Source organism: Rissa tridactyla, chromosome 3 (genome assembly GCF_028500815.1).
Source record: "Rissa tridactyla isolate bRisTri1 chromosome 3, bRisTri1.patW.cur.20221130, whole genome shotgun sequence".
Classification (NCBI taxonomy): Eukaryota; Metazoa; Chordata; class Aves; order Charadriiformes; family Laridae; genus Rissa; species Rissa tridactyla.
In genome coordinates, this window is record NC_071468.1 from 65,076,392 (window position 1) to 65,093,538 (window position 17,147).

Here is a 17,147-nt window from a genome sequence, read left to right on the forward strand (position 1 = left end):
GTTTTTCATAGCTACCTTTTGCAGATCCCCCGGTAACTTTCTTCTCCATGGAGCTTCAAGAATTTTAACATGACCTCATGTTAAAACACAGGTCTTACACCGGTAACAAACAAACTTCAAAAAATTTAGGTTGCATTTATTTAAGCATCATGAATCCAAATATATTCCAGAACCTTTTGTGTCTGAAGTTTTTGAGGAAAGAATGGGCTGTCACTTTTTAATTGGTTAGCAAGCATTAGGGAAAATGCTGTCAGTCTTTTTTTTTTTTTTTAACTACAAAATAGAGTAAAAAATATTTCTCTGTCACTTGCAGATCATGGAAAGTTGCAGACACTGAGTTATCCTGTCTTGCAATTCAGAACGGCTTCCAGTCATTTATTTTTAGAAACTAGAACTAGAATAAAAGAATATTACCATATGTATACACCAATTTAGACAAACTCCTCCCCTTTTTAAGCTTTTCAAAAAGACTTAGACATGTAGATCTTAGGTTAAGCATTAAATGGATTCAGGATAAATCCAGGCCATTCTCAGATCACTTTTCAAAAATAAGAATGAGGAGATTGGAGTGAATTTTATTCTAAACACTCAAAGAGGATACCAGTTATAACCAGTGCAAGTGATACAGAATGAAAAACGTCAGTGAGCAACAAGGTAGCTCTTAGTTCTGTCTTCAGAAACTGCACTTATATTTAAAATGTGTAAACATATATTGTGTTTATACAGTCAAATGACTTCTCTCCTAGGAGATCATGGCTTATTTAAGGTCAGGAAGAAGTTATTAGGGAAAGAAAAAAAAAATCATCCTAGACAGAGCAAATCTCTTGACCTGGTAGGACGTTACTGCAGCTGAGAGCAGATTCCAGCTCTCCTGATTCAAAGCACTGTTTCTTAACTCCTAGATTGTACCAAATGGGTGCATTAGTCACATTGAGGCACTGTGATGAGGTGAAATCACAAAAGCTGTGTTGCGAGGATGGTCCTACAGTGTACTTTAGGGCTGGGCCTTTAGACCTGTGTGGTTAATTCCTAAAAAACAACTTGTTTGAAAGATCTGGCTTTCTTACAGGAACACGAATAAGGTTTCTTACAGGTGTCTGGTAGCAGTCTTCCTTTTCTGGATGCACAGAGGAACAATCTGACGATATTTTTTAAATTCCAGCTCAGTTTTCTGCTGGCATATAGCTGAACTCCAAAATGCAAAACCGTTTGGCTTGATACGATTTGAGGACCAACAGATGGCTTGTTGCCTCTTGCTTCCACACGCTTCACCTTTGTCAGACCTCTCACGACTACTTGTCTTTTACACAGTCCAGCCAGATGCTCCACTGCCATCCCTGCAGAGTAACTGTGTCACCAGCTGAGACTCACAGCCTGGCTGATTGCATGGGCATTGCCAGCATCTCCTTCTTCTCACCACTCCACGTTTTCACTAACAGTTAAAAAAAAGAAAAAAAAAGAAAAAGGAAAAGAAAGCCTTGGTGACTAGCTGGGGAAGCTAACAAAGATCTGAACTGTTACCTCTCCTCCCAAAAGATGCAAACTAAACCACCCATTGATCTGGGAGGAACTCATTAGGAAGCCAAAAACAAGCGCAACAAATCATGGAAAACATCTGCAAGTGACTTCAGCTAAAATACATGATGGGAGGTTCTTCTGTGTCCCAGCCCTGAGTTCAACTTTCACCAAAAGCAAGGATTGCTCCTGGGTGAAGACCACCACCTCTGCTTCAGTGACTTGAAGCATCAGGGGTTTAATGCTCATGCATTAAAGTGTCATTCTCAGAGCATGCAAAAGGACCCTGCTATCATCTGGGTCACTGAGGAATATTCTCTCAATAGCGAGTGGCTGCTTTCCCTAAAAGCATTTTTAGAGTTGCAAAAAGAAATGTTGAAGGTAAGATGGCTGTACACAGTACAGAGAAAGATTATATTCCAATAATCACTTCAAAGAGAATGGGGGGGGGGAGGCATGTTTCTAATTTCTATACAAAAACAAAGGAAGTAATTTCTTTCAAGGTTTTTTATTTGTTTTTCAAATTGCACGGCGCTCAACTTTTAAAATAATAATCATTCTTGACAGCCATTTAATAATTGTTAGTGATCTATAGCTTTATTATAAAGTACTCATCTAATGATGTATTTCCTTTACCCTAAGGGCCAAGTACAAAGCAGGGAAATTATCTCGGTGATACTTTTAATAACTTCCTGTGGGATTGCAAACTCTGGCTGAAGCTGTCTCTGCAAAAGAGTTAATCATGTAATTTCACAGATTAGACAACACAGGGTTACTAATGAGAAACTTCAGTTCAGTGATAAACTCTTTTTTTTTCCAAGGATATTTTGAGAGGCCTGTAACCTTTGGCTGACACCCAACGAGGCTATTAGTTTAACCATGGGATGCACTACCAAATGTACAAGAGTCAGCAGAACTTTTCCTTCTGAAAATTGCTCATAACCCTCCGTGAAGAAGCCTTCGAAAACCCAGACGGGATAGATGGAAAGGAAAAATCAGGCAAAAAGGGGCTGACTTATCGGCTTCCAATAATTGTCATGGCTTCAGCTTCCAGTTTCTTTTCAACAATGTCCGCTCACTATAGCAACCCCGGATCCCATTTAAATGTCATGCTGCCCTCTGTTCTATAAACATGTATCATCCATCACTAAATATTTAGATCTGAATTGTTGGAGCTGAGTTCTGTGCCAGGGGTAAGGGGATTAATTCCTTTCAAGGCCCTCACATGATGGATTTTTCACTGAAGTAAACATCCGAGAAGAGCTCACACTACGGCCATAAAATATATAAATAAAGTTTAAAGTTTAATTAAGTCAACATTATTTAAAGTGGTTGTCATATTTTATGGTGAACTCTTCGTGTTTATTTTGTATGACTCCTCATAAATAGTCTCTCCCCTTCAGACAAAAGGCACGGCTGGGTTAAAGTTAAGGGTCCCATGCGTGGTACGGGAAGGAGGATCTCCCGGGCTCAGGGGATCCGAAACACACTGTATCGGGCCTTCTGCTATCTCATGTCTTCCTAATGAGCTGAGATGTTGTGCAGACACAGGAAAAGCATGGCGGAGTTTACAACAGACGTGACACGGGGAAGTCCTTCGAGTGGCTATCGGCTCGGCCGAGGGAGGGCCGCATCCTGCCCGGTCTAAAAGGCTGCTGATGCCGGGCAGGCAACGGGGAAGGAGTCGGGGCTCGGAGGGGGACGGATTGAGAGGGGCAGCCCCCCCGCCCCTAGCCTCCACCAGCAAGGGGATTGCACCGAGCGCTGGGAGAGAGCTGGTGGTGCTCCTCTTCCTCTCCCACCCTTCCTGCTCCCCAAACAAGTTCCTCAACCCAACAAGGTGCACTTTCAAGGGGAAAATGATATGGTGGTGTTATGTAGCCTAATCCGTTAGAACGGCAAGGGTAATTTTAAAAGTGAAAGAAACTAAGTGGAGAAATTCATCAAAGTGATTGCTAATTGATGCTCTCCTGTAGGGGGGTCTTGTAATGCCTTGACAAGGACTTCTGGGTAATTAGCCAAGCATCCTGGCAAGAAAAGGGGAACCAAATGCTGGAGCTTCAGGTCACACCCGGGGGAAACTTGCATTCAACTTCTGCGCTCCCTCAGCTGCTGTGGGCAGCTCCTGCGCGCCCTCTCTGCCTCTGCTCCGTGGCTGTGCATCCGCAGTCGGTTACATCTCAGTTAAGGGGCTTGTTATTAGGGCAAACGCAAAACTCTTGTGAGACGCTCATATTCTCGAGGGACGTGTGCTGCATAAGACCGACCCCCTTTTTTTTTTCTCTCTTTCTCGGGATTTTCTGTATCTGTGAAAGGGGACTAGAAATGTTGCCAGGACAGTACAGCTCAAAGACAGGACTAGTAGCTGAGATAGGAGTTTGTCACTGCTCTCCTGCATGACTGAGAACAAGTCATTCGGTATTTCTGTTTCTTACCAATAAAACCGGAGTAACAGCATTTTATCTTGCTTAACCTGCTTCAACTGTAAAGTTCCTGCAGCAGGGCTGGTCTTTTACACTGTGTATACAGCGCTTACACCGAAAATTTCCAGTCTCTGGAAATAGTCACCTATAGCTGCTATCACGCTGCAAACACTGAAGCAGGAGAAGAGTGTATTCCCCCTTTTGGTTCCAGTTATTCCTCTCTGAACAGCTTTTTCTGCAAACGTGAGAAGTGCCAGAAAAAAATGTAGGTGAACGTTATTGCTGTACCTATTCATGCTCATTCATCCCGTACCTGTTTATAAAGTAAGTATGTATGTGTGTATGCATGTCTGTATATGTACACACTCACACACACTTTACTGATTCTCACATATCCCTGTTTAATTTATTAGCATGGACACGTCCATTCAAATTCAGAAGCATAGGTCATGCAATCAGTTTGTGAGGGAAGACGCAAGGAATGCTTTGTCCCGACAGGGCACATGCAGAAACGCAGACCAGACTGAACTGAATTTGCCAGGCAGTAAATTCTCTTTCTAGCAAACGAAGCCACAAACAGCCATGTGATGAAAGATCCCTCTGCTTTCATTCTGTATCAGTACTGATTATGTTGCCCCAAAATCTTTAGCATTAGGTAACACGATCATGCTGAAGGTAGTATGAAATTTAATGAGGTCTTAATCTGCATGACAGGTTAAAAGCTATGAGAGTTTCTAAGGCTCTATGTGGTATTAATGGAGTGCAAGCTATTATTATTTGATAAGATAGGAAGAGGCCCAGTTGAAGGGAAAGCATTTCCCTACAGGCTCTGGACTTCGGTTAGAAGTGAAACCGTCAAAACTAAAAAGACATAAAGAAATATAAAGAAAGAAATAAATAAGGAAAAAAGGAGAAGAAAAAGAAAGAAAGGAGGAAAGAAAGAAAGAAAGAAAGAAAGAAAGAAAGAAAGAAAGAAAGAAAGAAAGAAAGAAAGAAAGAAAGAAAGAAAGAAAGAAAGAAAGAAAGAAAGAAAGAAAGAAAGAAAGAAAGGAGGAAAGCAAGCAAGCAAGCAAGCAGAAGGTGAAAGATAGAGAAAGAAAGACACAATGAAAGAAGAATAAATGAACTTCAAAGTACAAAAAAGCAGCTCCATCACTCCAGAGCAAGTGTTGAAAAAAATAGAGAGGGGAAAAATGTTTTGTTTGAACTTCATTTACAAGCAGTAAGAATTTGTTGAAAACCAGTTAAGGAGTGACGGCTAAACGGGTTAATGGTGGTCAAAAGTCACCAGTGCTACTTCCAATAGCATGGAGTGAAATTCAGCCTGTGCAAAGAGCTAGCACTGCGCTTGTTCACGTTGTAAGCCCTGTCCCCTCTGTTTGCCAGCCAGCAGAAGCTGCTCACAGGGCCCAAGACTTCCTTTCTGACCTGACAGAAGTGGGAAATGGGAGGCAGGTTTGATGCACCACTATTTCTCATGCCAAAGAAGTATTGCAATGTGCAATTATATTCATGTCCCATAACAACCTCTGCTGCACTTCTCTCGAGGGGGTTCCCACCTGCGGGGGCTCGAAATCACCACCTTGGGGCTCACACGCTGGAAAAGTCCCACAGAAAGGACTAGGCAGGACTGGCATGTAGTCGTTGTTTTAGCCTCACTCCCTGCATGGGGATGGACTTAGATCCCAAGCCACTGGCTGAACTTCTGACAGTTTGTGTTCTACTCTATCATGCTGCCTTCCAAAGGCCAGCCAGATAAGCCATCCATAATATGCAGTATTAGTGTTAAGTTCCCCTCTTCCCAACTCTTCCCCCTGCCTAAGTTGTCAGCTGCTTTGGCAAACTGCACAGTAGAAGCATGGTGTTTCTCCTGCTATTGGTCTTACACGTATGCATGTAAAAAGTTTGTCGCTTAGTTTTTTATCCCCAAGTACCATGAAAGCCAAGTGCTTAATCATAGAATCATAGAATCTTCATGGTTGGAAAGGACCTTTGAGATCATCGAGTCCAACCATACACACACACCAAAAAAAGCCCCCCTACAATCTCTGCCACTAGAGCATGCCCTGAAGTGCCACATCTAGACGTTTCTTAAACACCTGTAGGGATGGTGACTCAACCACCTCCCTGGGCAGGCTGTTCCAGTGCCTGACCACTCTTTCAGTAAAGTAATTCTTCCTAATATCTAATCTGAACTTCCGCTGCCGCAGCTTCAGACCATTTCTTCTGGTCCTGTCCTTATTCACCTGGGAGAAGAGGCCAACACCCGCCTCTCTCCAACCTCCTTTCAGGTAGTTGTAGAGGGCAATGAGGTCTCCCCTCAGCCTCCTCTTCTCCAAGCTAAACATGCCCAGCTCCCTCAGCCTCTCCTCTACTAATAATGAAATATTAATTCCATTCTGAAATACTAGAGGTGGGAAAGAAACATTTCAAAAATTATTGATATAGACAAAAATATGCATTTTCAAAGTAAAACCAAAACCGAGTATTATTTCATTAGTATTTTACGAGGTGGGTGGAATTTGCAGGAAAACAAATATCCCATCTCATGACCATTTCTGATGAGTCAGAAGTTTTCCCACTACTCCTTTCATGGCAGCCGTTGGATAAGCCAATGCCTTGTTCAATCAAGAACAACAGTGTCTGTTAAGAGGACAGTCCCCTGGAAGGGAGGAGGGGTTGAAGTAATTGCTTTTTCTGACAGGAACACAAAGCTACCAGACGGGGAAGTGATCATTAGGCAGTCTCTTTGCCCAGTTAATACTGAATTTATAGAACTGTGTGAAATAGCTCCAGTGAGGGAGACTGATGATGACTTATCCTGGTCAAGGGATTCATCACGGACTAGGAGAGAAAGGAGTAGCTCTGGGAAAGCATAAATATGAACACCAACCCTCAGTTTGGCATAAGTGCTTCTTGGCTGTGCTGTGGACATTAGCTTTCTCTTTTTCCTTGACCAGAAATGTGATCATTGTTAAACACGGTATATATATTCCTGCAGAAATGATTAGTTTTGACAAATCAACAGTTTTTGACAACAAAAGAAAACAAAAAGGCATTTTCACTGGCAAATTCATGAGCAGCCTTAGCAGTCAATGCTCCCAGAATTGCCTTTAAACAGCCAAATCATTCCCACAAGTATGAATGTACAGTTCCAGCTACTTTAATGGAATTTGCATGTGTATATAAAGGGGTAGAGTTTGGCTTTTGGTCTAAAACAAGTTGAGCACTTTTTAAAGAGAAACTCATTTAGCAGTGATGTAAGTCTCTGCAGTTTCCCTGTTTTGTCTATGAAAGAATCCAGTTTTATAAAATGGTATGAATATATGAAATGTATTTATATTTGGCTTTTATAGCAGTATGCAACTGTCTAACAACCGAGTCGCGAACATCTCAGTTAATTGATGTTTACCAAAACAGTTATCCCTCAATTTTAATCCTTTTATTCCAGTAAAAATTATTATGATTCTCTGTATGCAGATTTTTTTCTGATTTCACTGCTTTCATGCCAAGGGAATTCCAGTGATTTCAGTAAAGTTACCCTAGCATACAACTGATGCAGTGAAGTAGTAAATCAGACTCTGTGGAAGAAATCCTAGTCCTTTGAACTCAGTAGGAATTCTGCCACTGATTTCAAGAGACCAACATTTTCACTGTAGCTCTATAAAATAATAACTTTTTTTTGTGTAGGTGTAAAGTAAAGTTATTATCTCAGATATGGTGACCAGATATGCACAGTATAAATACTGCTTAATTTCTGCATATACAGAAAATAGCAGAGAACTTTTTAATCTTGATTTTTGTTTAAATTCTCACTGGTAAGTATACTTTGGACGCAAATACTTCTGAAGAAATCATTCAAAGAGGTATAAACAAGGTAGCTTGAGCATGAGCCTTATCCAAGGCATCCTGAAGTCAAATTTTGGTGTAGCTGACCTAGAGATTTCTTCAAGAGGAGTGTGAAAATAAACAGTGACCTGAAGTGTTTGGGTTTTACTTGTTTTTTGGCAAACAACCTGGCCCTGATTCGCCTCTCACTTAATTGTATAAGTGCTATAAGCGATAAAGTCAGATCTCATCATCTGGAAATAATAGAAGAATGAAAAAATACTGTGGAAATTGTAATGGGGTCTTGACCATGAGAACGCAAGCTTGCATTTTATCAGTTGAAGCATTTCTGCTAGGGACTGGCCTTCTCCAAGGTAGTGGCAGGAGATTCTCTGGTGTACTTTGAACCCATCTTTTTTTGACTGTCTGTGACCAGATTCACACACAGGGGATAACACCAGAGAAGAGCTCACGGAGTTATTAAGAGCTCATTGAATAGGTCTACCCAAGGGCCCACTGGGGATCCTGCCTTAGAAGAAGAGACCAGAAGAGCTTGGCATGGTTCAGCAATATGACGAAACCTGAGGGAGGACAAGGTTACTTTCCACAAATACACTAAGGAGGAATAGAGGAAGAAATACGAGGAAGAGGAGAAATTTAAACAGGTGGAAAATATCGTCACAATGAGAAATGGTTATAAACAGTCCAGGAATTAATTTAGGCTTCAAGGCAGAAGGTGTTTTCTGGATCAGGTTTTCATGAAAGCAGCAGATAAAATTGGGCACTTTCAAGGTGGAGCCTGGCAAGTGTGTGCACTGACTGTAGGAGATGGTGCTTGTTGTCACTCTGTGGCACAGGACCATCCTTTTAGTCTATATTCCTCTGCTCTAAATGGTGACTAGTTCTGCTGAAGACCCTGGTTCACAAAGCTGGTGGTAAGGAAGAGTGTATCATCTCTTCCCCTGTGAAATATCACCTTAGTGACTTCCCTTTGATATCTGGGTAGCCTAAGAAAACCTGTCTGCCACCAGAGGGGTGAGCAATTCCTAAGGAAGCAGGTACGTCCCACCCATATGCATGCTCCACTCCGTATCTGGGATGCCTCATCTAAAAAGTGTTGACAGCTCCAGTAGGGATTTTACAAGAGATTGCCATTCATATTCCACAAGGACCAAAAGATCCACATGGGAATATTTAATATAAACAGCAATAGTTTCCCACATCTTTGTTTAGAGAATAGCCTGAGGATTTCTAAACTTTAGGATCATATTCATTCCAGAAGAATGGTTTCACTTACAGCCGTATAAATCTTTCCTTTACTTAAATGATGGGGTTTTTTTGCTTGTATCTGAATGTTTAAATACAATATTAAGGTAGCTCAGGTAACTCTCACCTCACTTGGTTTCACTTTACAGTGAAAGACCTCATCTGTAGGGATGTTAGCTATCTACTGTTGTAGTGTGAGGCCTGCCAGACTTCCAGGAAATACAGTGGGGGTTTTTAATCAAAACAAATCAGGAAAATATTTCCCTGAGATTTCAGGATTGGACTTGCAAAGAGATCCAGGGCTGAAAAATTAAAGTTCTGCTTCCATCTGGGCTGGTCTCCTAATCACAGTGACTGCGCTGGGGAGCTTAGGACTCTTGAAAGCCCAGCCTTGCCGCTAAGTGCCTAAGAAGGAGCTGTTAGATATTTAGCTGTTTGGAGCATCTGCTCTGAAGCATCCAAAAGGCCATTTCTCTTAGCTTGCCTTTAGGATATTTTAAATGGCTTTTTGGCTTACTTAGCACTTTTAAACATTCCTAACTTCCTTACTAAAGCCTACTGCTATATCACACTTGTCACTACTAGCCACAATCTGATATAGCACATGCAACCTCCCTTGGAATTACCAAATGTAAGGGAAGGGAGGAAAAGCTATCTTTTTGTTAAGAGATAATGATACAGTATTGCTGACTTCTAGCATTCATGCGTCAGGCTCACAGATGACTATGAGACTGGAATACCTTTGTTTCCTTCCGTTTGCCTGCTGATTTCTCAGATTTTAATGCTCATATGTGTCAGCTCTTTTCCACAGCCCTGTGGCTTGAGTGCACCAGAAATGAACAGTTACTGGATAGCGGAGTGCTGCATATTAGCTATTCATGAATCATTTCCCCACTCACACATATCAGTATCTGAGTTTCTGTTTTCATATCTGTGCACTCTGGATAAGTTTAAGCAATGGTGACGCTCTCTCCTGGCACACTGGTTGAACATTTGTGTCCTGTTGCGTTCCTGGAAATGGAAAGGATGGATGAAAAATAGAGGTCATAAGCCACTGCAAAAAGCAGTGCCTGCTCTTTCACAGCTATGGTTAATCTTTCTTCAGAAAATAACTGATACCTGGCGTTAAAAGAAAGAAGGAAATTTTACTAAAATTGCCAACCTGTGAGTTCTGAAGAGTGTATGAACTCAGGGAAAATTTCAAACAAAATTGAGACATCATAACCTCAACAACTGTATGTGCCCTCATTTTTTAAATACATAGTGTTCCTCATGTTCATTTATCACTGTTTCAAGAAATGAATGATGACATAGATTGTGCTACAACCAATTCTTCCGAAGCAGAAAGTGTGCATGGTATCATCCAGTTTAAGAGAGAAAGTCAGAGGCAGGAGAAGAGCCAGACACTCTTCTGTTTGTTTGTACCTCGTGAGAGACCATGACAGAAGTAAAGGGGGACCACTTGTTTGGAAGACTGAGGCAGAAGGCTCATTTACATGCTTGCAGACTGCTAGGTTTTCTCTCTTGGAGTTAATAGAAAAAACCTTTCATCTCTGTGTTTGCAGCTTTTTACTGCTACTGGGCTGAAGTCTTTGATGCCAGGAGGAAGGGAACAGAGGCATTAGAACATAAAGAGCCTCTTCCACTTGCCAGGTGAACTACAGAAGCTAGAACCACTTTCTTCCTTTCTACACAAATGATATGTTATGTTCCCTTCGGAGAGAGACATGAAGGCAAAGCAGCTCAGGATGATCTTCCCTCGCCAGTGCAGTCATTAAAGAGAACGAAATTTTAGTAGGTTACCTACACTTAATGTTGAACAGTAGTTCATTCTTTACAAACAAGGCATGAGTTTTTGTAAAAACGATGTTTTACATGAAGAGGACTAGAAACTCTTTCTTGTGCTCTCATACAAAGGTTGCATTGATCTGATTTATCAATTTTCTGGAATTCATGAAAGACAGAATAATATAGCTTTGTATTATTTTGTAAAAACTAAAAAAAAAAAATTACCAACAAGTAATGTAAGTATTCAGTTAGATGTTTAGACTCATTACATCATGTCAGAATTGGGGGAAAAGAGCTAACTTCCAATTCATTAATATATACTGTTTCAGTAATCAAGTGGGTTATTGATGCCAAAGGCAAAAAGCCAAAATATAAGAAAGCGTAAACCAAAGGGGGTATTTTGGAAAGCTTGGCCAGTATCGGAAATAACTGGTGTCGAACTTCCTTTGTGAAGTGAATCACAGGAAATATATTCTCTTGTACTTGTTTCATCATCTGAAATTGTGGTTTAATTGTAGTTTGCAATGGATAAACTATCCGTGTATTCAAGACTTCTTTCTCTTGATCATGTGCTTGATAAAAGCTTTCATAACTGGGCTTAGCTAGTTTGTTTGGTTTTATCCTTCCCTTCTGCAGCGTCTCTCCTTATTCTGTTCTCTGGACTTCTAACAACTTTTACTCCAAGCACACCAGTATTTATGGTGTGCCCTAAAGGACAGTGCTCCTTAAAAATGTATTCATAAAAGTTAGTACAATCCTCAAGCATAACGAGTTCAAAAGAAAAAGAGTCTGGAAATGAGCTTTGAGATGAATGCGTTAGAGTCATTATCTGAGGTAAACTGGCAGCTCTAATGAGACATTTGTAATTTAATTGTGTCATGGAGAGGCTATAAATTTCCCCCAGAGCCCACATCCAAGTTGTTTTTATAATGAAGATAAAGTAATACGCATACCAAAAATCTTTTGAATACACTATAACTTCTTCCAAAAAGATAAAGAGAGCCTATATCCTATTTATGTCACTACGCTTGGTTGCATAACAGAGCTTACAAGTAGGATAGAGAGCAAGAGTCAGTCTATAATCATTTAATACAACATAATTCTTTACATTTCTCTTTTAATCACATAGTAATTTGGGGGGGGACCGATTTATATCAGTACTAGAAAAGAAGAAAAATAACAGGATTGCAAATGGTTGTTCTACAGAATCTTTGTACGGGATTATGTTGTGTTTGATGCTCCCCCTGGGGAAGAAAATGTTCTAATACTGCATGACTAAGCCACTCCTGCGTCAGATTTCTACGGCTTTGGATAGAGAATTGTAAAGACTTTTATGCCTCAATCAATACCAAAATGCTTCCTGCTTGCTCCAAGTTCTTAAATAAATTAGGACAAGCATGTCTTTCAGATATAGAAATAGATTGTGCAATACACTCATTTGATCATATCCCATGAGCCCCCTGGGTGCCTCAGCTAGAATGGTGTGTTTACTTCTCTTACAGATGTAAGCAGTTTTTTGTGCTGTGGTTCTGTTTATTAAATTGTGCTGGAGAAAACCTCCAAAGTTGTCCCACCTAGTTCCAGCTAGGTGGGACAACTTTATCAAGCACTGAGAATTATTTAAAATGGAAGTTGCTTTTAAAATCAAACTTAAACTTCAACAGATATTTAAGCATTTGGTTTTTAGGCAAAAGTAGGACATGTAACCTGGGAGTGGGAGATAGAGGAGGATGAAGAATATTTTATGTTCTAATTCTATGGTGAATATTGCAAACATACCAGGTTCTACAAGAACCTGCTTTTGACTGTTTTCCTCTGACTTGTTTCTCTCACTCAAGCTGGACACTTGAGAACTGTGACCTAAATACAGGACAAGAGTGATCATTCTTGTATTTCATGTCTGTCTTCAACATAAACTGGCTCTGCATTTTTAGGAAAAGATATCTCACATTGAGACAGCTTTTCAAAAGCCATTCTGAAATTTCTTGTGATGTCTGTAATGTAAGCCCAAGAACCTGAAGCTGCCACCCTCGTAGCTGCTGTTCACAGTGCAAGGTCTCAGATGAGAGACATGAAACGTCCTCAGAAGCAACTGCAATACACCTTTTTCCCATTTTGGAACTATTTTTAATTTTTTTTCACTCCCAAGAAATGAATCTTTTCATATGCTTTCTGCCATCTGAAGGTGAATATTTTCATTGATAAACACCAATTCGTTTAACCAAGGAGTTAGAAAAATAACTTCCATCTAGAATCTTTTTTATTGAAAATGAGGTTTAGCAAGATCCCGTCCAAGATCTGTAGACAATATAATAGTATTTATCACGTAACTATTTTATTTTCTGTTCTAGAAAGTGCATACCCATTGCACTAAAACACTACTGAAACCTGAACCAAGAGACAATTAAATCATTATGCATAGGGATAGACGAAAACTGATCAGTAAAGGTTGCAGCCATTTGACCATTTTTGTCTGCTGCTTTGTTGCTTAATACCTTGTGGAGACATTTACAGGCATGTATAGGGAATATGAAACTGAGGAATGCAATCATGACTGATGTATTTCAAATTTACTTTTAGTAAAAATAGAATAATATACATTCTAGACAGTGCAATGTACTAGGCTTCGCATTGGAGTAGCTAAATGAAATTTTATGGCTTTAATTTTACAGGAAGTTAGACTAGACGATGCAATTGCTTCTTCAAATCTTAAAAATTTAGGAACCGTGGAGTAAATGACTACATTGGGCTCAAGTCAATGGAGACTGAAGTTCTACTGCAGCTGGAAGAGATAGGAATTTGCAGGAAATACAGTACAGTATACACCAGAAAAGGAATGGATTGTTTCAAATAAAAAGTTGTGTGACTTGTTGCTAATTCCAAAGAAAGAGGTTACAGCTTGCAGATGAGGCACGGGCTGTAAACTATTCAGGATGACTTTCATTGCTCAGAGGGTATAATTAAGAGTATGAAGCAAACTGCCAAAATCTACAATAGAAATGAATAGTGTACACCAGGTCAAAAGGGATCTGGACTCATTTCTGGAAGAAGAGACAGTGCACAGCTGTTAGCTTGATTTTTTAAGGGTGAAGATGATCAGTTACCATATGAATTGATTGGTATTTCCTGGGCATGTTCTGTTAGGATTTAAAGTCTTCTCCTGGACCTTCATGTATCATTGTTTCTCTCTGGCAGCTGCATCCATCCAGGAGCAAATGTTTTCCATTTACTGGAGATGTATATTGTACAGTAAAATTGCTACAGTTACCCAAGAAAATACCTTGGTGCGAAGGAATTTTCTTGGTTTTGCCATGATGTAATTCAGATCAGGCAAAAAAAGGATGGGTAGCTAACTCCACCATTGAGAGTCTTGTCTTCCCTTTAATCATCCTGACAGTGCCTAGATCATAGAATCACAGAATAGAATCACAGAATCTTCATGGTTGGAAAGGACCTTTGAGATCATCGAGTCCAACCAAACAACCTACAATCTCTGCCACTAGAGCATGCCCTGAAGTGCCACATCTAGATGCTTCTTAAACACCTCTAGGGATGGTGACTCAACCACCTCCCTGGGCAGGCTGTTCCAGTGCCTGACCACTCTTTCAGTAAAGTAATTCTTCCTAATATCTAATCTACACCTCCCCCACTGCAACTTCAGACCATTTCCTCTGGTCCTGTCATTATTCATCTGGGAGAAGAGGCCAACACCCACCTCTCTCCAACCTCCTTTCAGGTAGCTGTAGAGGGCAATGAGGTCTCCCTTCAGCCTCCTCTTCTCCAAGCTAAACATGCCCAGCTCCCTCAGCCTCCCCTCATATGACCTGGTCTCCAGACCCCTCACCAGCCTGGTAGCTCTCCTCTGGACATGCTCCAGCACTTCAATGTCCCTCTCGTACAGAGGGGCCCAGAACTGAACACAGTTCTCGAGGTGAGGCCTCACCAGTGCTGAGTACAGAGGCACGATCACTTCCCTGCTCCTGCTGGCCACGCTATTCCTGATACAAGCCACAATGCTGTTGGCCTTTTTGGCCACCTGGGCACACTGCTGGGTCATGTTAAGCTGGCCGTCCACCAGCACCCCCAGGTCCTTTTCTGCCGTGCAGCTTTCCAGCCACTCTTCCCCAAGCCTGTAGCGTTGCTTGGGGTTGTTGTGACCGAAATGCAGGACCCGGCACTTGGCCTTATTAAACCTCATACAGTTGGCCTTGGCCCATCGATCCAGCCTGTCCAGGTCCCTCCGTAGAGCTTTCCTACCCTCAAGCAGATCAACACTCCCACCTAGCTTGGTGTCATCTGCAAACTTACTGAGGGTGCACTCAAACCCCTCATCCAGATCATTGATAAAGATATTAAACAAAACCGGCCCCAAAACTGAGCCCTGAGGGACACCACTGGTGACCGGCCGCCAAGAGGATTTCACCCCATTAATCACAACACTCTGGGCACGGCCATCCAGCCAGTTTTTAACCCAGCAAAGAGTACACTTGTCTATGCCATGATTCGCCAGCTTCTCCAGGAGAATGCTGTGGGGGACGCTGTCAAAGGCCTTACCAAAGTCCAGATAGACAATGTCCACAGCCTTCCCTGCATCCAGAAGGCAGGTCACATGGTCATAGAAAGAGATCAGGTTGGTTAAGCAGGAGCTCCCTTTCCTAAACCCATGCTGGCTGGCCCTGATCCCTTGGCCGCCCCGCACTTGCCGTGAGAGCTCACTCAAGATGATCCTCTCCATGATCTTTCCTGGTACCAAGGTCAGGCTGACAGGCCTGTAGTTCCCCAGATCCTCCTTCCGACCCTTCCTGTAGATGGGCATCATATTAGCCACCCTCCAGTCATCTGGCACCTGCCCTGTTGACCAGGACTGTTGATAAATGATGGAGAGAGGCTTGGTGAGCTCTCCCGCCAGCTCCCTGAGTACTCTTGGGTGAATCCCATCCGGCCCCATAGACTTATGTGCGTCTAGGTGCAGAAGCAGATCATTGACTACTTCCTCCTGGATTATGGGTGGGTTGTTCTGCTCTCCATCCTTATCTTCCAGCTCAGGAGGCTGAACACCCTGGGAATAGCTGGTCTGACCACTGAAGACGGAGGCAAAGAAGGCATTAAGTATCTCAGCCTTCTCCTCGTCCTTGGTTGCAACTTTCCCCCCCACATCCAGTAAAGGATGGAGATTCTCCCTGGCTTTCTTTTTGTTGATGTATTTATAAAAGCTTTTTTTGTTGTCCTTAATGTTAGTGGCCAAGTTGAGCTCCAGCTGGGCTTTTGCCTTCCTAATTTTCTCTCTGTATAACCTAACAAGATCTCTGTACTCCTCCTGAGTTGCCTGTCCCTTCTTCCAAAGGTGGTAAACCCTCCTTTTATTCCTAAATCCCATCAGAAGTTCCTTATTCATCCAGACTGGCCATTTTCCCCGCCCTTTAGACTTGCGACACTTGGGGACAGCCTGCTCCTGGGCCTTTAAGATTTCCTTCTTGAAGAGCGTCCAGCCTTCCTGGACCCCTTTGCCCTTCAGGACTGTCTCTTAAGAGACTCTCTCAACCAGTGTCCTGAACAAGCCAAAGTCCGCCCTCCGTAAGTCCAAGGTGGACGTTTTGCTAACCACCCTCCTTACATCACTACAAATTGAAAACTGGGTTTTGATCTGTATCTAAGCAATTGCATACACACATCCAAGAAAATAATATCCAAACAATTGCATGCACCTTGGGAGTCCCACTGACTCTACAGTCTCTGTAGTGTAATGTACTGTGTAAAAACTCGGGACAAGGGACAAGTGGACAGGCCTGGGGATAATCTGATCAAACAATACTGCAACTGTCCATGAATCCCATCTCAAGCCTAAAAATGCACTATCATCTGAAATGGATAGAGGCAGACATAGGTAAAACTGAAGGGCTTTAGAAAATCTGAGGGTCACAAACTTCTTGAATGCTGTAATCCTCCCAATCATATAATACCACTCAGACATTTCGTCATCTGTAAGAGAGGGGATTACCACTTCAGTGACAATTATGAAATCACTAGAACAACTGACGTGACTTTGAGGATTTTATGTCCATGCCGCTGGCACAGAAGAAGACATGCTCTGAAGGAGGAGGTACTAGTGTGAGAAGAGATTACAAGCATTTGAATTTATTGGAATAATTCTTGTAGCCCTCCATGTGAAGCTGAAAGGCTGAGGGTGAAGGACCACTGACTGCTTCATAGTGTGCCCTGAGCTCTCATTTATTTGGGGCTGCAAATAACTGCTACATCCCTTCAGCAAGGCTCTCTTCATGAGACATAGCAGCAGGCATGGAGGAGTTTCTGAGACTGCATTGCACC

The 17,147-nt window shown here is 41.8% G+C and overlaps 1 long non-coding RNA gene across 2 annotated transcripts in view; it reads left to right on the plus strand.

The window, feature by feature from the left end:
- LOC128907096 (uncharacterized) overlaps window positions 1–14,524 on the plus strand; it is a 40,523-nt gene extending 25,999 nt beyond the window's left edge. Inside the window, exons 2-3 of one of the 2 annotated variants that reach the window (XR_008465462.1) lie at window positions 1,163–1,896; window positions 10,598–14,524. This is a non-coding gene — a long non-coding RNA (uncharacterized LOC128907096). The remainder of the gene's footprint in view (window positions 1–1,162; window positions 1,897–10,597) is intronic. The other variant, XR_008465463.1, reaches the window with a different exon arrangement.
- The last annotated feature ends 2,623 nt before the right edge of the window (window positions 14,525–17,147 follow it).